Source organism: Somniosus microcephalus, chromosome 5, assembly GCF_052327205.1.
Source record: "Somniosus microcephalus isolate GS21.2 chromosome 5, FLI_Smic_1.0, whole genome shotgun sequence".
In the NCBI taxonomy this organism is placed as follows: domain Eukaryota; kingdom Metazoa; phylum Chordata; class Chondrichthyes; order Squaliformes; family Somniosidae; genus Somniosus; species Somniosus microcephalus.
Genome location: NC_140991.1, coordinates 83,688,999 through 83,713,921, shown reverse-complemented (window position 1 = coordinate 83,713,921; position 24,923 = coordinate 83,688,999). Strand labels below are relative to the sequence as shown.

The 24,923-nt window shown below is 43.8% G+C and overlaps 1 long non-coding RNA gene across 1 annotated transcript; it reads right to left on the bottom strand.

The window, feature by feature from the left end:
- Positions 1–21,540: 21,540 nt before the first annotated feature.
- Positions 21,541–23,696, bottom strand: LOC147117168 (uncharacterized). Its single transcript, XR_015078279.1, has 2 exons — positions 23,403–23,696; positions 21,541–22,230 (listed from the first exon to the last, which is right to left on the bottom strand). It is a non-coding gene; the product is annotated as an uncharacterized LOC147117168 (long non-coding RNA).
- Between the last annotated feature and the right edge of the window lie 1,227 nt (positions 23,697–24,923).

The window sequence follows — 24,923 nt, the reverse complement described above, 5'->3', positions numbered from 1 at the left end:
ATGAAGGGGAAGTCATGTTTGACAAATTTGCTGGAGTTCTTTGAGGAAGTAACATATAGGGTGGATAAAGGGGAACCAGTGGACATAGTGTATTTAGACTTCCAAAAGGCATTTGACAAGGTGCCACACAAAAGATTATTGCTTAAGATAAAAAATCACGGGATTGGGGGTAATATTCTGGCATGGATAGAGGATTGGCTATCTAACAGAAGGCAGAGAGTTGGGATAAATGGTTCATTCTCAGACTGGCAATCAGTAACTAGTGGTGTTCTGCAGGGGTCAGTGCTGGGTCCCCAACTCTTTACAATCTATATTAACGATTTGGAGGAGGGGACCGAGTGTAACATATCAAAGTTTGCAGATGATACTAAGATGGGAGGGAAAGTAGCGAGTGAGGAGGACGTAAAAAACCTGCAAGGGGACATAGGCAGGCTAAGTAAGTGGGCAGAGATTTGGCAGATGGAATACAATACTGGAAAGTGTGAGGTTATGCACTTTGGCAGGAAAAATCGTAGAGCAAGTTATTATCTTAATGGCAAGAAACTGGAAAGTACTGAAGTACAAAGGGATCTGGGGGTCCTGGTGCACGAAACTCAAAAGGTTAGTATGCAGGTGCAGCAAGTGATTAAGAAGGCCAATGGAATGTTGGCTTTCATTGCTAGGGGGATAGAATATAAAAATGGGGAGGTATTGCTTCAGTTGTACAAGGTATTGGTGAGACCGCACCTGGAATACTGCATACAGTTTTGGTGTCCATACTTAAGAAAAGACATACTTGCTCTCGAGTCAGTACAAAGAAGGTTCACTCGGTTAATCCCGGGGATGAGGGGATGGACATATGAGGAGAGGTTGAGTAGATTGGGACTCTACTCATTGGAGTTCAGAAGAATGAGAGGCGATCTTATTGAAACATAAGATTGTGAAGGGGTTGGATCGGGTGGATGGGGGGAGGATGTTCCCGATGATGGGTGAAACTAGAACTAGGGAGCATAGTCTTAGAATAAGGGGCTGCTCTTTCAAAACTGAGATGAGGAGGAACTACTTCACTCAGAGGGTGGTAGGTCCATGGAATATGCTGCCCCATAAAGCTGCAGAAGCTACATCATTACAGAAATTTAAAACAGAAATAGACAGTTTCCTAGAAGTAAAGGGAATTAAGGGTTACGGGGAGCGGGCAGGAATTTGGACATGAGTCTAGGTTCGGATCGGACATGGCCTTGTGGGTAGCGGAGCGGGCCCAGGGGCCGTGTAGCCTAATCCTGCTCCTATTTCATGTGTCTAATTCTGTTAGATTCAGGAGATGGTTCTGTGATAGTAGATTGGCGGTTAGGATCAGATCAGCCATGATCTTATTGAATGGCGGAGCAGGCTTGAGGGGCCGATTGGCCTACTCCTGCTCCTATTTCTTATGTTCTTATGTACTACGCCCACCAGAGACTTTTTCCCTTTATTATTTTTTAGCTCCACCCAAACCGATTCTACATATTGATCTTCTGAGCCAATATCACTTCTCACCACTACACTGATCCCATCCTTTACCAACAATGCCACCCCACCTCCCTTTCCTTTCTGGCTATCCTTCCGAATTGTCAAATACCCTGGAATATTCAGTTCCCAGCCCTGATCACCTTGCAACCACGTCTCTGTAATGGCGATCAGATCATACCCATTTGTATCTATTTGTGTTGTTGTAGGAATTGTCGTATTCCTAACTAATAACGGAGGTCAAACTCAGGAGATCAATCAAACAGGTCTTTAATGTAAGTTTAGATGAATTCCCGAAAACAACAAAGATCGATGCAGGAGAGCCGTGGAGCAGGTCTTTCCCCAACGGGGATGCCACGAGGACTGACTAGGCAGTCCGGTCGTTTGCCTCGTGACATCATCGTGTTTACGTCATGACGTCATCGCGTTTGCTCGCGTTTTCCCGCATGGGTAGTCACGTGATTTGCGTCATGACGACATCGCGTTTTCCAGCTCTTGGGGCGGTCACGTGATGTGCGACGTGACGTCATCGCGTTTGCCTGCGTTTGGGCGGTCACGTGATGTGCGACGTGACGTCATCGCGTTTACCCGCGTTTGGGTGGTCACGTGATGTGTGACGTGACGTCATTGCATTTGCCCGCGCTCTTAAAGGAGCAGCGCCCCGTACATGCAAACTCTATATAAACATCGTTAAAGAGAATTAAGTACAGTAAGTAAGGGACACTCGGTGGTACCGCTACACTGTCAACTCATCTATTTTGTTACGAATGCTGCGTGCATTCAGATATAGAGCTTTTAACTTTGTCTTTTCACCATTTAGAGTCATAGAGTTATACAGCACAGAAAGAGACCCTTCGGCCCATCGTGTCAGCTCCGGCCATCAAGCCCTGTCTATTCTAATCCCATTTTCAAGCATTTGGTCCGTAGCCTTGTATGCTATGGCGTTTCAAGTGCTCATCTAAATGCTTCTTGAATGTTGTGAGGGTTCCTGCCTCTACCACCCTTTCAGGCAGTGAGTTCCAGATTCCAACCACCCTCTGGGTGAAAAAGTTTTTCCTCAAATCCCCTCTAAACCTCCTGCCCCTTACCTTGAAACTATGCCCCCTGGTTATTGACCCCTCTACTAAAGGGAAAAGTTCCTTTCTATCTACCCTATCTATGCCCCTCATAATTTTGTACACCTCAATCAGGTCCCCCCTCGGCCTTCTCTGCTCTAAGGAAAACAACCCCAGCCTGTCCAGTCTCTCTTCATAGCTGAAGCGCTCCAGCCCAGGTAACATCCTGGTGAATCTCCTCTGCACCCTCTCCAATGTAATCACATCCTTCCTATAGTGTGGTGACCAGAACTGCACACAGTATTCCAGTTGTGGCCTAACTAGCGTTTTGTACAGCTCCATCATAACCTCCCAGTTCGTAAATTATATGCCTCGGCTAATGAAGGCAAGTATCCCATATGCCTTTTTAACCACCTTATCTACCTGTCCTGCTGCCTTCAGGGATCTATGTACATGCACACCAAGGTCCCTCTGATCCTCTGTCCTTACTAGGGTCTTATCATTCATTGTGTATTCCCTTGCCTTGTTAGTCCTCCCAAAATGCATCACCTCACACTTTTCAGGGTTAAATTCCATTTGCCAGTGTTCTGCCCATCTGACCAACCCGTCTATATCATCCTGTAGCCTGAGGCATCCCTCCTCGCTATTTACCACTCCAACAATTTTTGTGTCATCTGCGAACTTACTGATCATACCTCCTACATTCATATCTAAATCATTAATGTACACTACAAACATCAAAGGACCCAGCACCGATCCCTGCGGTACACCACTGGACACAGGCTTCCAGTCAGAAAAACAACCTTCGACCATCGCTCTCTGCCTCCTGCCACTAAGCCAATTTTGGATCCAATGTGCCAAATTGCCCTGGATCCCATGGGCTCTCACCTTCTTGACCAGTCTCCCATGCGGGACTTTGTCAAAAGCCTTACTGAAGTCCATGTAGACCACATCAACTGCACTACCCTCATCCACACACCTAGTCACCCCCTCAAAAAATTCAATCAAATTGGTTAGATATGATCTCCCCCTGACAAAGCCATGCTGACTATCCTTGATTAATCCTTGACTCTCCACTTGGAGACTAATTCTGTCCTTCAGAATGTTTTCCAATAATTCCCCTACCACTGGTGTTAGGCTCACTGGCCTGTAATTCCCTGGTTTATCCCTACTACCCTTCTTGAATAATGGTACTACGTTAGCTGTCCTCCAGTCCTCTGGCACCTCCCCTGTGGCCAGAGAGGTTCTGAAAATTTGTGTCAGAGCCCCTGCAATCTCCTCCCTTGCCTCACACAGCAGCCTGGGATACATCTCGTCTGGGCCTGGGGATTTATCCACTTTTAAGCCCGCTAAAATCGCTAGTACCTCCTCCCTCTCAATTCTAATTTGTTCAAATATATCACAATCCCCCTGCCTGATTTCTATGCCTACATCATCCTTCTCCATAGTGAACACAAATGCAAAATATTCATTTAAAACCGCACCTACATTTTCCGGCTCTACACACAGATTGCCACTTTGGTCCTGAATGGGCCCTACTCTTGCCCTGGTTATCCTCTTGCCCTTAATATACTTATAAAACATCTTGGGGTTTTCCTTTATTTTGCCCGCCAGTGCTTTTTCATGCCCCTTCTTCGCTCTCCTAATTTCTTTTTTAAGTACCCCCCTGCACTTTCTATACTCCTCTGTTCTTAGGCTTCCACTGTTTTTAGTCCTTTGTATCTGCCAAAAGCCTCCCATTTTTTCCTAATCCATTCTTGTATATCCCTTGACATCCAGGGTTCCCCGGGCTTGTTGGTCTCACCCTTGACCTTTACAGGAACATGTTGGTGTTGTACTCTCTCTATTTCCTTTCTGAAAGACTCCCATTGCTCTGATGTGGATTTTCCTACAAGTAGCTGATCCCAGTCCACTTTGGCCAGATCCTGCCTTATATTAAAATCGGCCTTCCCCCAATTTAGAACCTTTATTTCCGGTCCATCTTTGTCCTTTTCCATGACTACCTTAAATCTCACCGAATTATGGTCACTGTCACCAAAATGCTCTCTTACTGACACTTCTACCACTTGCCCGGCTACATTCCCTAGAATTAGGTCCAGTCTTGTAGGACTTTCTACATGCTGGCTCAAAAAGCTCTCCTGGATGCACTTTAAGAATTCCGAACCCTCTAAGCCTTTCACACTCTGACTATCCCAGTTAATATTGGGGAAGTTGAAATCCCCTATTATTTCTACACTTCTCTGAGATTTGCCTACATATCTGTTCCTCTATCTCCCCCTGACTGTTTGGGGGCCTACACTACACTCCCAGCAAAGTGCTTGCCCCCTTTTTGTTTTTAAGTTCTACCCATATGGCCTCATTAGAGGATCCTGCTAAGATATCATCCCTCCTTACAGCAGTAATTGACTCCTTGATTAATATTGCGACACCCTCTCCTCTTTTACACCCCCTCTGTCTTGTCAGAAGATGCTATACCCCGGAATATTGAGCTGCCAGTCCTGCCCCTCCCTCAACCATGTCTCTGTGATAGCAACAATATCATACTCCCATGTGTTCATCAACACCTTCAATTTATCTGCCTTACTCGCAAGACTCCTTGCATTAAAATAAATGTCATCCAGCCTTACCATACTCCCTTACATATTTGCTCTGTCTTCCAGGCTGACTTGATTTTTCCTCTATATTTGGCTGTGCATCACCCCCTACTATAGCTCCACTCCGTATCCCATCCCCCTGCCAAGTTAGTTTAAAACCCCCCCAACAGTACTAGAAAACCTTCCTGCAAGGATGTTGGTCCTGTTCCGGTTCAGGTGCAACCCGTCCAACTTATACAGGTCCCACCTTCCCCAGAAGCAGACCCAGCGATCCAGGAAACTAAAGCCCTCCCTCCTGCACCAACTCTTTAGCCACGCATTCATCTGCTCTATCCTCCTATTCCTATTTCTCCTTGTTTTGGCCCCATTTTCTGTTGCGCTCCTATTTTTAAACATTCTGTCCCTTCCTGTCGCACTCTGGTTATTATTTCCCCCATCTCTATCCTCTATTGGTTTCTCATTTCTCATTGACTTTTTAAATTCCCGCTTACCTGCATCCTCCCTCCCACCCCCATTATTTAGTTTAAAACCCTCTCTACAGCCCTAGTTATTCAGTACTGGTGCCAGTGCCCCACAAATTGAAACCCATTTCTCCCACACCAGTCTTTGAGCCACTCGTTCATTTCTCTGATCTTATTTACCCTATGCAAATTCGCTTGTGGCTCAGGTAGTAATCCAGAGATTATTACCTTTGTGGTTCTGCTTTTTAATTTAGTCCCTAGCTGCTCATACTCTCTCAGCAGAACCTTTCTTTATCCTACCTATGTCATTGGTGCCTACGTGGATCATGACTACTGGATCCTCCCCCTCCCACTCCAAGTTTCTCTCCAGCCCAGAGGAGATGTCCTTAACCCTGGCAACACAACCTTCGGGACTCACGCTCTCGGCTGCAGAGAACATTGTCTATCCCCCTAACTTTGGAGCAGGGCAGGGGAATGCTGATGAAAAATGGTGTATGATCTGGGGCACCAGCAGCCTTCTAACTCCGGGAACTATGTTACAGATGTTTTGTTGTCGCCTCCTATCAGACAAGCTTTCAGATGAGGCCTCTATCCTTTGTGCTGCAAAAATAAGCTAATGAAATTATTCTGGTAATCAAGCAGATGGGGAGGAAGAGTTCACGTGCCATTTGCCTGGAAGATATAATTTATTAAAAACTAGATTACCTGCTTGAGGAAGGATCCAGGGTTTTTTCAATAAATTAATTGCGTACAGTTCTGGTCTCCTTATTTAAGGAAGGATACACTTGCATTGGAGGCAGTTCAGAGAAGGTTCACGAGGTTGATTCCGGAGATGAAGGGGTTGTCTTATGAAGAAAGGTTGAGCAGGTTGGGCCTATAGTCATTGAAGTTTAGAAGAATGAGAGGGGATCTTATTGAAACATATAAGATTCTGAAGGGGCTTGACAGGGTAGATGCAGAGAGGATGTTGCCCCTCATGGGGGAATCTAGAACTAGGGGGCATAATTTCAGAATAAGGGGGCACCCTTTTAAATCGGAAATGAGGAGGAATTTCTTCTCTCAGAGGGTCATGAATCTTTGGAATTCTCTTCCCCAGAGAGCTGTGGAGGCTGAGTCATTGAATATATTTAAGGTGGAGATAGACAGATTTTTGAATGATAAGGGAGTCAAGGGTTATGGGGAGCGGGCAGGGAAGTGGAATTGAGGCCAAGATCAGATCAGCCATGATCTTATTGAATGGCGGAGCAGGCTCGAGGGGCCAAATGACCTACTCCTGCTCCTATGTCTTATGTTCTTATGTTCTTAAATAGTGAGGAATATACTCTTTCATTCTGAGGCGTGAGAAGCTGCTTATACTCTCGTCTACTTGCCTACTTCATCTTTTAGCAGCCCTACCCCTATCTTGACTATCCTCTTACTACTAAAGTGCCTTTTTCATCGCTCTTTGTGTTTTTTTCTATATTTTTCTCATTCTCTTAGCCTTTCTAATCTCCCTTTTTGTAGTTTTCCTATGTCTTTTTATTTGTCCTGGTTTTCTTTTATACTAACTTTTAAGTCCTAAATGTTTTCTTTTTAGTTGAAAGAGATTTAAAAACAACAACATAGGGAGGGAATTCCAGAGCTTAGGGCCTAGATAGCTGAAGGCATGGCCACCAATGGAAGGCCAAAGGAATTTGGGATGCACAAGAGACCAGAATTGGAGGAACGCAGAGTTCTCAGAGGTTTGTAAGGATGGAGGAAACTACAGCGATAGGGATAACAAGACAAGATAGTAAAAAAAAATTAGGATACAGAAAGGCAATAAAAGGAATAGTTGTCCCATCGCCTGCATTTACAGAGTGAGACAAAGACATGAGCAAGCAAGAAAAGGTTGGTGAGGGAGAAAAGAACACAGATCAGGGGAACAGACTGTGGGAAATAGAATTGCGGAAATAGAATATTAGAGAGAGAGGGAAAGAGGGGGGTAGACATTGTTGGTGAGGTATGTGGAGGCAAATAGCTGTGCCAAAGACAGAACAAAAGACTTTGCAGGGAGATAGAGACGTTCCCCACGGACTATACCATCAAGCCAGGATTTTAGGCTGCCTACTGTCCAGTCCTGATCTGTCCTTCCTCTTTCTCATCTACCTCTCTATCTTATGTCTCTATCCCAGACTCCGCTCATACCAGCTATGCCTCTTCATGCCTGCTATCACCCTCCTCACTTTCCCTCCTCCCTGTTCTTTTCCAGCTCTGCCTCCAAGCCAATATCAGCACAAACCAGCAAAATAACAACAGCACAGATAGTTTCATAAAAGGAATGTTCCTGCTTCTGTATTCATTTATTGATTCACTGGTGGGCTCTCTGCCTGTCCCTGCATTCACTTATTAATTTGCTGCTGCCTGCTCTTCTATGAATTTATTGATTCAGTGGTATCTGGTGCTTTATTGATCTATTAATTCACTACTTACCTGCAGTATTCATCAACAGCCTTTTATCGTTGTCTTTCATTTAAGATATATTTAGTTTGTATATTGTGTATGTTCTTTTTTCCTTCTGTGATTTATATAGTCTCAAACAAAACCCGCAACACACTTTATTGTCATTTAACTTCTCCATTTTATTCCATTTATTTTTAATAGTCTTCACATTCTTTAGGAACATCAATATATTTGTGGGCTGTACAACTGTTGACACCTCATGTGCAACTACATGGAAGATTTTAACTTGTTCATTGATATCTCTGCCATTCCCTTACTGTCCACTACAAAGTTCATAACAAGATCATAACAAAAGTGAGCACTTCCAATAAAAGATTAGAAATGAAGGTTTGAAACTTAAATTGAATATTTTACCCTTAATCATTGCTGCTTGTGGAAAGGTATATTTTAACACCTTTAGCAGACAATTATTTAAAAAGTAATTTTTTACAGTAATTATACATGGTACTTGCAGATTTTCCAGTGTATCTACAATTGTTTATGGAACATATATAGCTCATCTGGAAATTGAAAGGTGATAATTTGGAGATCTTTCAGTTTTGGGGGACCTTTAGGGATGAGCCTATGTTACCGCACTCTACAATGTGTGGGTAGGATTTGCCTGGTATTACTCCTGGATTTTTTTTCTTCCTTTTGCTTCCAATTTAGTCCTTTACCGACCTTATCTCCTGAAGTTGTGCTGGATGCCCTCCTGCACTTCCCCAAGCGGCCATTCTTCATGTGAGCCCACACAAGGGGTTAAATTTTCAACTTCTTGCCCAAGCATACAACTGGAATTGCAGTTCAGCCAGCTGTAATACTAAACCATCTAATTTTCATTTCCAAATTCTACCCACACATTGCAGAGTGTGGTAACACAGGTCCAAAGACAGTGGGCTCGTGGGGCCGAATGGCCTACTCCTGCTCCTATCTTCTATGTTTTCTATCTTTAAAGGTTGGCTGATGCACGATGCCAGTTTTACGCCCGGGCGTCAAGTTGTAAATCTACCCCAATGAGTGTTGGCAGATCATTTGATCACAGTGGTGATCACAGCTAGCCTTTATACTGTCCTCAGCTGACATCCACGCACCCATATGTCCAACAAAGCTCATTGCATAGCAATCAAGAACTAAAGGACTAGACAATATTTTCCACCTCAACGCAATGTTCCTGAATCCAATTACAATGCTCCGACCACCACAACCAAGATCAATTAACTCTGCACAGTCCAGCGATCGAACACGAGATGTTTCCTGGTCTTAGTGGCTTAGCTAATCACTGCCTTAACTAGCTGTGCCATTGAGGGGATCTTTGCTCACCTCTCATTTACCCTTTGTGGTAGAAGAGCCAAGCTGGCTGGTATGTTCCAGACATACTGAAAACATTTTTTTTGCCTGTATGATTTTCAGAAGGGATTGAATCCAGGTGTTCAGGCTGGATGTCTGTGTCTCTGCCAAAACAGCAAGATGGTCCGACATACTATGAATAGTTGAAACCTGCAGTTTGTTGAGACTTTGGGTACAAATATTTGAAAAAGGACAGGTAAAGATCAGATCGAGACTGACCTCTCCTGTTGTGAGACTTCCACACGCCGTTACCCCCATTTCCATTCCCGCCCCTCCCCGCAATCACACTGGGAGAGGTTAAAAAATGTTTTTAAAATAATGTCGATTTCGGAAAAAAGCCCGAGAAACTCCTGTCCGACCCATAAGCTCCAGGTGACTGATGACCTTTGACCCACCTACCTTCTGTATGTAGATATGTTTGGACCTCTCAGGAACTCATCCAGCTCCCTTTTGAAAACTTGAAACAAATCAACACTCACTGCGCATGCCAGCAGTCTATTCCAGAGCTTGATGACTCTTTATAAAAAGAAGTACCTCCTCGTATCTAACCTAGCTCTTTGTCTTCAAAACTTTTAATTACATCCGCTGATCCTCACTTATGTATCTAGCTCAAATAGTACATCCACGTGAACTGAATATAATTACTTCATTATTTTAAAGACCTCAATCATATCTCCCTAAAGTCTATGCTTTTCCTTGAAGCACTGGAGAAAGTGCAGAAATGATTTACAAGAACGTTACAAGATTTGAGAGAATGTTACTATCAGGAAAGATTGAGTAGACCAGGGCACTTTTCTCTGGAAATGAGAAGACTAAGAGGAGATCTGAAAGCGGTCTTTAAAATTGTGAAAGGGTTTGGTAAGGTGCATATGGAGAAACTGTTCCTATTTGTGGGTGAGGTGCTGCTCAAGGTACTGGTACATGATAACCCTCCGTATCGCACTTCATTTATCAGTCTGGACAATGAGTGTTGGATGGGGATGCTACCTTGGGGGCATTACAACTCATCTTCAGATTGTCTTCACCTACATGAATTCTCCATCAGGAGTCACTGAATAGCAAGCAGGAACATTGTCTAATTTTCCCTTCACCACCATCTTGGCTGAGATCATCCAAGTCAGCACATTTTATAAATCAACGTTCTGATGTGTGGTTCAGTAATATACCAAGCATTGCTTTTACCCATTGAGCCATGTTATGATGACACCACGCGCAATGACATAAATCAAACAATCTAAAGTTCAAAACTGAAAATCTGAGAGGAGAGGGAGGAATCAAGGTGAGTAGGACAGGGGTGTTATTACTACCAAAAAAGTTTAAAAGAAATAAGTTTTATAGTTTTACTATTTTGCCTCACTGCAGATAAATTTGTGGTAATTGGGCCCCTCATAATAGATAAATTAGCAAAATCAGTAGAATACCAAGATAAATAATATAATAGTACGTGCTTTTATGTAAAGTATCACATTGAGACATCTGAAAATGCTCTATCACAGAATCACAGAATCACAGAAACCCCACAGTGCAGATAGAGGCCATTTCGGCCCATCGAGCCTGCACCGACAAATATCCCACCCGATCCCCGTAACCCCCACACCAACACATATCCCACCCTATCCCTGTAACCCCACGTATTTAATCCCCCTAACACTAAGGGTCAATTTATCATAGCCAATCAACCTAACCCGCACATCTTTGGACTGTGGGAGGAAACCGGAGCACCCGGAGAAAACCCACGCAAACACGGGGAGAATGTGCAAACTCCACACAGACACATTGGTAAGAGAGAGAGAAAAGCAAGACGAAGATGCAGGAAGGAAATCAAAAGGGGCAAGGGGTGCAGCAAAGATAAAACAAAAAATCTGGAAAGTAATAAAGAACAGATTAGAAGGAGGAGGGATTAAAAAGAGTAAGTGTACTCATCTGACAGAGGCAGGTTTAACTTGTACATATGTAAATGCACAAAATATTCTGCATAAAATTGGTGAGCTAGAGGCCCACATTGCCTGTGGGATGTGGGGGGTGGGGGTCGGAGTGGGGTGGTGGTATGATATAATAGTATTTACAGAAATGTGGCTTAGGCTAGGACAGGGAGCTAAACATTACAAAACATTCAGGAGGCACAGAATAGGAAAGAAGTGATGAGGTTGCATTAATCAAACATTCCTTTGCAGCACTGGAACATAAGGATGAGAGAAGGGAGCAAAGGCTGAATCTATTTGCTTAGAGTTAAGGAATAAGAAAGGAACTGTTACTCTGTTGTGAATATATTATAGACTGCCAAACAGTGGAAAGGAGATAGAGGCAGAGATATGTAGAGAAATTAAAGAAAATAACAGGAGCACCAGGGCTATAATATTGGGTGACTCTAATTATCCAAAGATGGACTGGGGTAACAGTAACATAAGTAGTAAAGAAGGGAAGGGATTTCTACAATGAGTTCAAGACTGCTTTCTAGATGTGTGTTTTTAGTTCAACAAGGAAAGAAAAAGTATTGGAAGTGGGAACTAGTCATAGGAAATTAATTGGAACAAGTACGTAATGTAAGGGATGGGGAACATTTAGGAAGCAGTGTGGTAGATCTTGACTTTGTATGATAGTGTAAAATGGGTGATAGTGAGTCGGCAGTCCATTTTAAATCCTTCCTGATTTTTATTTCCGTAAGTCAAGATCTATCCCAGTCAATATAATGTTCAATATAAAAATTCTAATGGCAAGGAGAACAGTCAAAGATAAAGATATTTGACTGAGAATAAGTAAATTAAATGAAATAAAAAGGAAATATTCTGACAAGAGATAAAGGCAGTGCAGCAAAAGCTGGACTTCTTTGCATGAATAGAACTATTTAAATTAAAATAAAAAGTTCAAAGAAGGAATATGCAAGTTTAGGGCTAATAATATGGGAGCAAAACAAGCAGTGTATAGAAAATATAGAGAAGCAAAAGCGATTAGGAAGGTTAAAGAAAGGATATGACGAAAGTCTGCAGGTACCATAAAGGGAAATAGTAAACAACAACAACGTGCATTTATATAGCACCTTTAACATAGTAAAACGTCCCAAGGCGCTGCACAGGAGTATTTTAAAACAAAACATTTGACACTGAGCCATATAAGGAGAAATTAAGGCAGGTGACCACAAGCTTGATCAAAGAAGTAGGTTTTAAGGAGCATCTTAAAGGAGGAAAGAGAGGTAGAGAGGAGGAGAGGTTTAAGTAGGGAATTCCAGAGCTTAGGGCCCAGGCAACAGAAGGCACGGCCACCAATGGTTGAGCGATTATAATCAGGGATGCTCAAGAGGGCAGAATTAGAGGAACGCAGATATCTCGGGGAGTTGTGGGGCTGGAGGAGATTACAGAGATAGGGAGGGGCGAGGACATAGAGGGATTTGAAAACAAGGATGAGAATTTGGAAATCGAGGTGTTGCTTAACTGGGAGCCAATATAGGTCAGCAAGCACAGGGGTGATGGGTGAGCGGGACTTGGTGCGAGTTAGGACACGGGCAGCCGAGTTTTGGATGACCTCAAGTTTACGTAGGGTAGAATGTGGGAGGCCAGCCAGGAGTGCATTGGAATAGTCAGGTCTAGAGGTAACAAAAGCAGGGATGAGGGTTTCAACAGCGGATGAGCTGAAGCAAGGGTGGAGATGGGCGATGTTACAGAGGTGGAAATAGGCAGTCTTAGTTATCATAGAAAGTTACAGCATGGAAGGAGGTCATTTTGGCCCATGGTGTCCACACCAGCCAACAAAGAGCTATCCAGCCTAATCCCACTTCCCAGCTCTTGGTCCGTAGCCCTGCAGGTTAGAGCATCCCAAGTGCACATCCAAGTACTTTTTAAATGTGGTTAGGGTTCCTGCCTCTACCACCCTTTCAGGCAGTGAGTTCCCACAACCCTCTGGGTGAAGAACTTTCCCCTCAAATCCCCTCTAAACCTTCCACCAATTACTTTAAATCTATGCCCCCTGGTTTTTGACCCCTCTGCTAAGGGAAATAGGTCCTTTCTATCCACTTTATCTATGTCCTGCATAATTTTATACACCTCAATAAGGTCTCCCCTCAGCCTCCTCTGTTCCAAGGAAAACAGACCCAGCCTATCCAGTCTTTCCTCATAGCTAAGATTCTCTACTCCCGGCAACATCCTTGTAAATCTCCTCTGTACCCTCTCTAGTGCAATCACATCTTTCCTGTAATGTGGTGACCAGAACTGCACGCAGTACTCTAGTTGAGGCCTAACTAATGTTTTATACAGTTGAAGCATAACCCCCCTGCTCTTGTACTCTATGCCATGGCTAATAAAGGCAAGCATTCCGTATGCCTTCTTAACCACCTTATCTACCTGGCCTGCTACCTTCAGGGATCTGTGGACATGCACTCCAAGGTCCCTTTGTTCCTCTACACTGCTCAGTGTCCTACCATTTAATGTGTATTCCCTTTCCTTGTTAGCCCTCCCCAAATGCATTACCTCACACTTCTCCGGATTGAATTCCATTTGCTACTGTTCTGCCCACCTGACCAATTTATTGACATGCCGCGGATATGGGGTCGGAAGCTCATTTCAGGGTCAAATATGACACCAAGCATGTGAACAGTGTGGTTCAGCCTCAGACAGATGTTAGGGAGAGGGATGGAGTCAGTGGCTAGGGAAAGGAGTTCGTGGTGGGGACCAAAAACAATGGCTTTTGTCTTCCCAATATTTAATTGGAGAAAATTTTTGTTCTAGACTTGACTACTCCAACGCACTTCTGGCTGACCTCCCACATTCTACCCTATGTAAACCTGAGGTGATCCAAAACTCGGCTGCCTGTGTCCTAACTCGCACCAAGTCCCATTCACCCATCACCCCTATATTTGCTGGCCTAAATTGGCTCCCAGTTAAGCAAAGTCTCAATTTCAAAAATCTCCTCCTTGTTTTCAAATCCCTCCATGGCCTCACCCCTCCCTATTTCTGTAATCTCCTTCAGCCCCACAACTCCCCGAGATATCTGCACTCCTCTAATTCTGCCCTCTTGAGCATCCCTGATTATAATCGCTCAACCATTAGTGGCTGTGCCTTCTGTTGCATAGGCCCTAAGCTCTGGAATTCCCTACCTAAACCTCTCCACCTCTTTACCTCTTTTTCCTCCTTTAAGATGCTCCTTAAAACCTACCTCTTTGACCAAGCTTTTGGTCACCTGTTCTAATTTCTCCTTACGTGGCTTAGTGTCAAATTTTTTGTCTTATAGTACTCTTGTGAAGCACCTTGGGACATTATACTATGTTAAAGGTGCTACATAAATACAAGTTGTTGTTGTTGCAGTGTTGGAAAAAGTTTAATGACCTCACTAAGTCAGGAAAGGTAAGAGTGTTTTCAGATAAATAACAGAGTAGATAACTGAATCACAGAGAAGCGCATAAGTTTTCCCTACCACTATAGTCAAAGCAAAGTCATTTGGGGTATCACGTGGCACCATGTTCCTTGTCCCAGAATCAACATCATTTGGCAGCACTGAATAATCTCACATCTTGTAATGAATGCTAAAGTCTCACATCATAGGTCCTTGCTCTCTTATATCTTATGTTGCGACCATCCATTACATCAATCCTGAATGATTGTGACTACAAGATCTGAAGATTGCAGCAACCAATTACCACTATGCATTCCGTGTGCAGGAGAAAGTAGCACGAAATGCCAGAGAAAGCCAAGCTACTGGAGCATGTGCCAACATTCACCATTGAACAGCTCATGGAGAGGAAGCAATGGCAATAATTGGCTTCAACTCTGGCCTGGCAATTGGTGATGGAGATATGGGAGTGTTTGTGGCTTTGGTGGATATGTGAAAATATATACCTTTTCTTATTTATGCATTCTTCAATCGCTTTACCAGTTGCTACTTTCCTCATAAGAGATCCACTAAGTAGCTGATGAAGATAGAATGTTGCTGAAGCAGGCCCAGTTAACAGTTCTGTTTTTCCCTCCGGAAACAGTAAGTCAGGATGCAGCAGAGAAGATTGTTGAAGACCTTCATTGCAGCGCTGCTCTGCAGTGATATACAGGAAATGCTTTGGTATCTGGCACCGACGGGACCGGGATGGCACTGACGGGACCGGGATGGTGCCGGTTGATTAAAAATTCTGGATGACGGAGAGCGTTATCTACGCTTCTCTCCCCTTTCTAGTCATTGGCATATCTCGATTTTCTATTTTAAAGTTAACACCACTCTCTTCCTTTTGCTTGGACCAACTTTTGGGAATTCTATAATGCAAGATGGGGGAGATAATTCACGATAAAGATGGAAAGACACACAGAAAAATGGCGGATCGGAAGAGACTACCGGCAGCGTGGGAGACACACAGAAAAATGGCGGATCGGAAGAGACCACAGGCAGCGCGGGAGAGTCAGACTCCTGCTATTGAGGTGTTCGGAATTCTGACAGCGCCAAGAAGCCGAGTAGTGGCAGTTTGGAGAACTACCCCCACTGACTAACTCGGCTACTATGGGAGGCTTGGACTCTGCAACATTTCCGGTTATTGAGGTGTTGTTTTCGGAGTATGAATTTTGCCGGTTAATAGAGAATTCCAGATATTTAGGTGCTGTTTAAACAAGAGTTTCCTGCGTATGGTACTTGCACGTAGTTAACTGAACACTAGATGGCCCCTGGTGGGAATAAGCACAACAACAACAACAACAACTTGTATTTACAGTAAACTTTGTGATATCCGGCACCGACGGGACCGAGCTGTTGCCGATCTATCAAAACTGCCGGACATACAAAGTTAATGTCGAAGCATACGGAGGTTTTCATCTCCGTATCTGACAACAAACACTGTTGCTTAGCAACAGCTTGTAAACAGTCGGCCCGTACCTTGGAAGCGTCTCTGTAGCTTAGCAACAGCTTCAGAGAGACTTTCCAGAGCCCGACTTGAAAACAAAGCCACGAGAAGAAAAAAAAACTAACAAAACAGCTCTTGATTTCTGCCGGTAGATCGAGGTTTCCGGACATACAACCTCCGGATAAACCAAAGTTTCCTGTATATAGCACATTGTAGCAATTACACTTCTCTTTGATTGCTTTCGTTATTTGTTGACAGGAATGTTCTAGAGGGTCTGGAAATAAAATCCGTTAGTTATTACCACAGCAATTAGGATATTTCTTTGGACATTACAGTGGTGATAAAGATAAATTACAGCATTGTTAAAAAGATTGAATATTGGACATCGTTGTTACTTAGAGAGTGGTCTAACTTGTCACTGGATTTTTAATCATGTATATTCGTTGGAAAAATCAGAGTATCGAATGGGGTTGAGCTGGGGTGAATATGTAGCATGAGTTCATTTTTATTTTGAGGCAAATGAACGTGGAACAGATGTCAAAAAGAGAGCATTTTTGCTTAGTATCTGCTGCATATACATTGATTAAGAATCTGATTGCTCCTGCCCAGGCTGGCAAAACATATCGAATTAGTTCAAGTGGTCAAAGAGCACCTGAGCCTGAAGCCACCCATTATTGTGGAATGGTTCACATTTAAGGAGGCAAAGTGAAGATGAAAATGTTTGTCAGTTTGTGGCATAACTGAGGAATTGTCCAAAATATGTGACTTTGGTGGGTTTCTCAGTGATGCAATAAGAGATGCGGTTTGAAAGTTTTTGCTATGGTTCTAGTGTTGGCATAACCCATCTTTCCTACGAGAGTGCTATGATTATATTTTTTTTATCACGTTATTGTAAGATGTAGTTGCTGAATTTCTTTACTTAAAGTTTTTTAGCTGTTTACCGGGTTCATTCTCGGAAATTAATATTTTCACCTTGTAATTTTGATGTATGGTACTTGCATATTGTAAATTAACACTAAATGGAGAGGACCCCTGATGGAGTAAGCACATTGTAGCAATTATACTTCTCTTGTATTGCTTTTGTTATTCTTTGACGAGAATCTTCTAGAGGGTCTGGAAATAAAATCAGTTAATGATTACCACATCAATACAAGTGGTTAATTGGACATAACTTGCAGCACTGGTAATCCTACAAGGAGGCGCTGTGGAGGTAGTGGGTAGCCCTTATCATCCAGATAAGAAATAGAGCTGAGACACTGGACTGATGAAGGTGAGGCTAATTACCCTTGACATGCAAAGCAGCATTTGACCGAGTGCAGTACCAAGGAGTCCTAGTAAAACTGTAGTCAATGGAGAGCAGGGGGAAAACTCTGCTGTGGCTGAAGTCATACCTGGTTGTGGTTGTTGGAGGCCAATCATCTCAGCTCCAGGACATCACTACAGGAGTTCCTCAGGGCAGTGTCCTAGGGCAAACTATCTTCAGCTGCTTCATTAATGACCTTCCCTCCATCATAAGGTCAGAAGTGGAACTGTTCCATTCGCAATTCCTCAGATAATAAAGCAGTCCATGCCCACATGCAGCAAGACCAGGCTTGGGCTGATAATTGGCAAGTAACATTCGTACCACCCAAGTGCCAGGCAATGACCATTTCCAATAAGAGAGAGCCTAACTACCTCATCTTGGCATTCAGTGGCATTACCATCACTGAGTTCCTCACCATCAACATCCTGGGGCTCAACATTGACAAGAAACTTAACTGGACCAGCTACATAAATGCAGTGGCTATTGGAGCAGGTCAGAGACTGGGTATTCTGTGGTGAGTGACTCACCTCCTGACTTCCCAAAACCGTTGCACCACCTACAAGGCACAATTCAGGAGCGTGATGGAATACTCTCCACTTGCATGGATGGGTACAGCTGCAACAACATTCAGGAAGCTTGACACCATCCAAGATAAAACAGTCCACTTAATCAGCACTTCAGCCAGTAGTCTAAACATCCACCCCCTCCACCACTGGCGTACCATGGCTACAGTGTGCACTTTCTACAGTATGCACTGCAGTAACTCGCCAAGGCAACAGCTTCCAAGCCGACAGCCTCCACCATGTAGAAGAAGTGTAGCAAGTGCATGGGAAAACCATCACCTCGAAATTCCCCTTCAAGTCACACACCTTCCTGACATGGACATACATTGCCATTCCTTCATTATCACTGGGTCAAAATCCTGGAACTTCCTACCTAATATCATTGTGGGAGTACCTTCACCACAAGGACTGCAGCGATAGGGGAAGGCCCACCATCACCTTCTCAAGGGCAACTAGAGATGGGCAATAAGTGCCGGCCTTGCCAGCAATGTCCACATCCCAAGATTGAATGTTTTATAAACTCATTGTTTGGGCACACACCATTTGAGTCACACATACTTGCTGCTACCTGTTGAACTATACCCCAACACCAGTTCTGTCTTTAGGAGGGGAGGGGTGTGAAGATCAAAATTAAAGGAAAAAATGTAAACCAATCAAAAGCTATCCTATACTTACAAAAGCAAAATACCATGGATGCTGGAAATCAGAAATAAAAACAGAAAATGCTAGAAATACCCAGCAGGTCAGGCAGCATCTGTGGAGAGAGAGTTAACATTTCAGGTCAATGACCTTACCAGTTGATCTTCCACCTCAACTCCACCTTCCCGCCAAATCCCCATATCCCTTGATTCTCTTAATATCCAAATATCTATCGATTTCTGTCTTGAATATACTCAACGACTGAGCATCCACAGCCCTCTGGGGTAGAGAATTCCAAAGATTCACAACCCTTTGAGTGAAAAATTTCCTCCTCATCTCAGTTCTAAATGGCCGACCCCTTATTCTGAGACTGTGGGGGTGATTTTCATTCAGAAGCCGGGAAGGAGGCAGGACTACAACTTTCGGGGCTGTAGTCCCGCCTCCATCGAGATGCGGCCAATCCACGTGATTTTAACTTGATTGACCTTGTTGAGCCCGCCCAGCGGGCTCAGCAGGCCAATTAAGGGCCACCCGGCAACAGGTGACGTCACAGACTGAAATTTCATCTGTCAAGACGTTTTGACAAATGAAATATCAGTGTTTCACAGCTGTTTGAAGCTGTCAATCACTGACAGTCTTACTTCTAACCTGAGTCCTTCTACACAGACTCAGTTAGAAATCTCACTGGCACAGAAAGCTGCAGGCTGTCGCCTTTGACAGATCGCAGCCATTCTGCTTTCTGTGCCGGTGAGATGATGGACTCCCGAAACCTAAAGGAAGGAAGGCTGTAAAGGTAAGTACAGGTAATTTAAACTTCTTTACACACTTTAGACACACCAAACACACTTACCTTTGCACCCATGCACACATCACTCACCTGAACACTGACATCTCGACCCCTCCAAGTCCTTCAACCCAACGGCCCGACTCCTCCAACTTGGCGTGGTTTGGAGCCGTCGGGAATCCCACACTTCAAGCTTTAAAATAGGGATTAGGCTAAAAGCTGCCTGTTAATTATCTGTTAACAGGCAGTTAATTGGCACTAATCCCTTCCCGCCTCGGGTAGGCGGGTCCCAGTGCGGGGTGGGTACCCGCCTCCTTTGAAACTTACATGGAGGCGGGTTGGGGGCGGGATGATGTCGGGACCCCTGAATTCGGGACTTTAACCCCCTGCACACCTCCAATCCCGACTCCACGGGTCAATGAAAATCGACCCCTGTGACTCCTAGTTCTAGACTCCCCAGCCAGGGGAAACATCCTCTCAGCATCTACCCTATCAAGCCCTGTAAGAATTTTATATGTTTCAATGAGATCACCTCTCATTCTTCTAAATTCTAGAGACTATCGGCCTAGTCTACTCAATCTCTCCTTATAGGGCAATCCCCCCATCCCTGGAATCAGTCTGGTGAACCTTTGTTGCACTCCCTCTAAGGCAAATATATCCTACCTTAAGTAAGGAGACCAAAACTGTACACAATATTCCAGGTGTGGTCACACCAAGGCCTTATATAATTGCAGTAAGACTTCTTTACTCTTATATGCCAATCCTTTTGTAATAAAGGCTAACATACCATTTGCTTTCCTAATTGCTTGCTGTACCTGCATGTTAACTTTCAGTGATTCGTGTACAAGGACACCGAGGTCCCTCTGAATACCAACATTTCCCAATTACTAACAACTTCCAGGCCTCCCTCTTCCAAACCATGCCTGAAGGAGCCCTATCTGAGTCTCAGCAGCTGCTGGAGAGATTACCGCATTCTGGACAAAACCATTGACCTCACTTTCAACATTGGCCAAAACAGGATTGAGATTGCTGCTTTTGCAGTGAAGACAAATGGCCTCCTGTTTTCCCCTCACTCTTGTAACTATTGCCATGATGCCCCACTCCCGAACTGGAACTGTCATAATGTAAACGGGAGGATGGAGGAGAGGGGAATGCTTGGCCATACCTGAGATAAAAAATAGGAATTAAGTCCTGGCAGAGAAAGGGGATTTGGAGGGAGATAGAGGAGGCAGCCACAGCAAGGCGATGGGGAAGTTAGAGGCAGCCACAGAGGGGGGAAGGAGGCAGCTACATGGAGGGATGAAGGAACAGACACAGGTGGGGGAGAGGAGTGAGGGCATGGAGGTAAGCCAGAGAGTGAAATAGGTGAGCAACCAGTGAGCGGCAGATAGGGGGTAAGTAGGAGAAGGGGAATAGGGGACATAAAGCAGTGAGGGGCATCATACAGATGGGGGTAGGGGTTCAGGCAAGGATTCTAATTGAATGATTTGGGGTGAGGGCGAGGTGGATGATGTGCAGCACAGGACATAGGACTGGAAGACTACTACAAAAGGGGATGCAATGGGAATGATACCACGCCAGGAAGAAAAGGTATTAGTGGCAACAGGAGAAGGTAGGGGTTATTATGGGAGTGAGGCAATACAAGAGAAGCAGAAGAAAGGGAGAGAGGTACAGGAGAAGGAGCACACACAAGAACCACGAACTAGGAAGTGAGAAGTGGGGAGGGACTGCAATATAGATGCAAAATGCAAGTTATGAAATACAAGGGGTAAAATTCCGTGGTGGTTATCCCGATCGTCCTACATAACTTTGGCAGAATATCTGCGGAAACCCTCTCCCATCCTCTGCTCCCTCTTCCTCCCTCTCCTCTCCTCCCATTCCTTTTCCTCTTCACCTTCCCTCCTCCCTCCTTCTTCTCTCCCCTCCAATTGTCCCCTGTAAACCTGCTTGATCTACACACTACACCTTGTATTGCTTCTCCTTATGCAACGCCATGGGACATCGACTAGTAGTAAATAAAATCATAAACATAGTAAAATCAACAAGAAAATGACAGTCAAAAATAGCACATGGGGTATGCAGAACATGGGCTGTATTAAGAACACAAGTCTAAATGGGACTTCGGCCAATTTACTGTCAAGAAACATTTCATTTTATGAGAAAAACAAGTTCTTCAGTACATCCAGATTTTATTCTTTAATAACATTGCGATGATTCGCCTTGGCTTTTAGTTAAATCTCTACATTACATTTTAGCAGCAATCAATGTGCCTTTTTTGTTTATATTACTTCAGTGATTTTGAAATAAAGTCTGAATGTTTATATAAAATTTAGGAGCTGTTCTTTTTTTTATAATAGTTGAATTTGGAGCAGAGAATCGCCAATGAGTATAGAACATAAAAATAGTTTCATATAAAGAGAAGTTTTACAATTAGACCTTTGGACACAACATTCCAACACTTAAGGGGAAAAAAATCATAATGTAACTTTAGTAAATAACAAGAAAGTGTTATACCACACTGCAATTCTGCATACTGCAATGGCTGTGTAATATATGAGATCAAAGGAAATTAAAAAGGTGCTGTATTATCTGATTTACTGGAAGCACTTTCCAAGCTCATAATAAACATAATAAGCTCCTGTATTCATCTTGTATCTGCGACTGTCATCACTACATCAGAAGAGAACATCGGCATGACCATATTTAATTTAGAGAATGCAAAGTCATGTACCTGGGGAAGGGAAACAAACAGTAGTACAAATTAAATGGAATCACCTTAAACAGTCAATATTATATACAACAGTGATGAAAAGGCAAATTATATCATTGGATAATTCAAAGCATGCAGCACAAGTCCAAGGAAGTACTGTGTACAGTTCTCAGCAGCATACTGCAGGGAAATTCAGGCCTTGGATGAAGCACAAACAAGGACAACTAGGTTGATAAATGGTTGATAGAGCTATGAGGAAAGGATAAGGGCATTAGGGATGATTACATTGAAATAAAGAGCTTACATTTATATAGTACCTTTCAGCTCCTCAGGATGTCCCAAAGCATTTCACAGTTAATTTATCACTTTGAGGTTTAGTTGCTGTTGGTATATAGGCAAATGCAACATAAATGAGTACAGTAGCATAGTGGTTATATTACTGGCTAGTAATCTGGAGATAGTAAGTTCAAATCTCACCATGGCAGGTGGAGAATTTGAATTCAGTTTCTAAAAAACTGTTATCAGAATTCTGTTGTAATCAATGGAATGAAAATTGGGTCCATTATAAAAATGGTGGGTGATATGCTTCACCAGCCTAACCAGGGAGGCAGTGATGCAAATTTTAAGTGCATGATGGCTTTTTTGGCAGACTGGGCTTTTAAGGGATAAAGTAGGATATAAAATTTGTAGGCCTAGAAATTGGGGAATGCTGGAAACCTGCCGGTAACATTGGCGGCCAAGGATAACAGCTGCCGGCTGAGAGAGCGCAGACAGTACCACCATTTTGGTACTGCCTGCTCGTTAACATCAGCGTGGCGGTGATTTGCTGGTGCAACGCACTCTGTGCAGCACCAATCTCAGAAGGAGGCCAAAGGTCACGTCTGTCTCCCGCTCGCAGTGTAGGGGAGCGGGGAATCAAGGAGCGACCTGAACAGCTGCCGCCCGACATTTATCGATTTTTTGTTTGTTTATGACATGAATGCAGATAAAAGAGATTTTATCAGAGATCATCTTCAATCGTTGCAATGGAGTTCACCCATTGATTTACTGACCCACAAACACTGTAGGCCTCCCGGAAAGCTGCCAGAAAATGCAACCCCCCACTAACACCGCCACCCCTCCCCCCCCACTCCCCACCCCCCCACCCCTCCCTCCCTCCCAATGAGCAACAAATGAAAGTTTAAAAGAAGAACCTTGGCTAAGGAGGCGGTTGAAATTCCGACGTCCATCCTCATAAGTTCTGCCAGACTCCTCATGGCCGTTAACATTGCTGAAAGACTGGCGTGATTTAGCGCGGACGGCAATGTGAGCAGAGAACTCCAAAATAGATGAGCTGGCATCAACTCAGCTTTGCACGCTGATTGACGTCACACTCCACCTCTTTAAAGTACTCTCGCCGATAGCAATTAACAGCAGCGCTGATGACCTACCAAAAATGGCAGCCACCACGGCACCTGCCACCAGCTGGCGGCAGAGCGCCACTCACCGTTTGTTCAGCATTACATGGCGCTAACGGGTGCCGAGTACCACCTGAATTTCTAGACCTTAGTCTTTGTGATCACCCCAATGGGTGGTTCCGGTTCTTAGTAGTCCAATGTTCCTCGGAAATTGGGACACCTAAGTATGTCTATTCATGTGCCTTGGATAAACATGGTCTCCTGGATCTTGATTGTCTTAGTAGTCAGGGAGACATTTCCAAGGGCTTTTTCCTTTTTTTTTGCTTTCCCAGCAACATTACTACAGTTTGGGGGCTGGGGTGGTGCACAAGATTATGCTGTTCATTGGATAGGGTTAGCATGAATGAGCCTAATTGTATTTTCTCACCTTTTTATTTGAATTATGATATTTTTATTTAGGTGATAAAATTCCTTTCTGTTAGTCTGTTCAAAAGTTTTGAAAGAGTCAGTCAATCTAATGTCCACAGTGATCTTTGCCGTCAAAAGACATTGGCCCAGAAATTCGGGTCGGGGGCTTCCCACGGGTGCAAGCCCCCGACCTGCACTTACCTACCGCGCCGGCTGTTGAGCTGTGAGCCCCTGTGGAATTGCGATCCTGGGCCTCCTCCAACTGCCGGCGCGCAGTGCTTGCATATCCCAGGGGCGCAATTAGTTTGATGCGTCCCCTGGGATCACGTGGGCCATGGAGAGCCAATGGTAGCAGGGAATGCTTCATTCATAAGTTTGACAGGAACCTATAAATACTATAAGCCCCAAAACATCACTAAATCTTCAAATAAATAAAAAAAATCACATTTTTAAAATAAACTATAAATTACATGAAATAATTTTTTAAACAATAATTAAAATTTTTGAAAAAATTAATTACATTTTCTAACAGGGCTAAAAATAAACTTACCTTTCTTTAAAGTATTTAAAAATAAACCTGTGGAAAAAATGTTTTAATTTTAATTAATTCACTACTTACCTTGTAAAAAGCAGGCCTTGCGACTGCTTTTTACATGTCTAACTTCTGGAGACTTACCTTCCAGGGAAAACCTGCAAAAAAAACGTAAGTTCAATGCGCACACGCTGCCGCTTCTGCGCACGCATTCGACTTCTGAACCCCTTCTTTCAGGGGAACGGACGTGCCGGTTTCCCACACATGCACAGTGCATGCACGAAACCGGCACTTCCATTGGGCCTACGGGTGAGTACCCCGTGCGTACTCACCCGTGGAGACCCGAATTTCTGGGCATATATATTTCAATAAAAAAA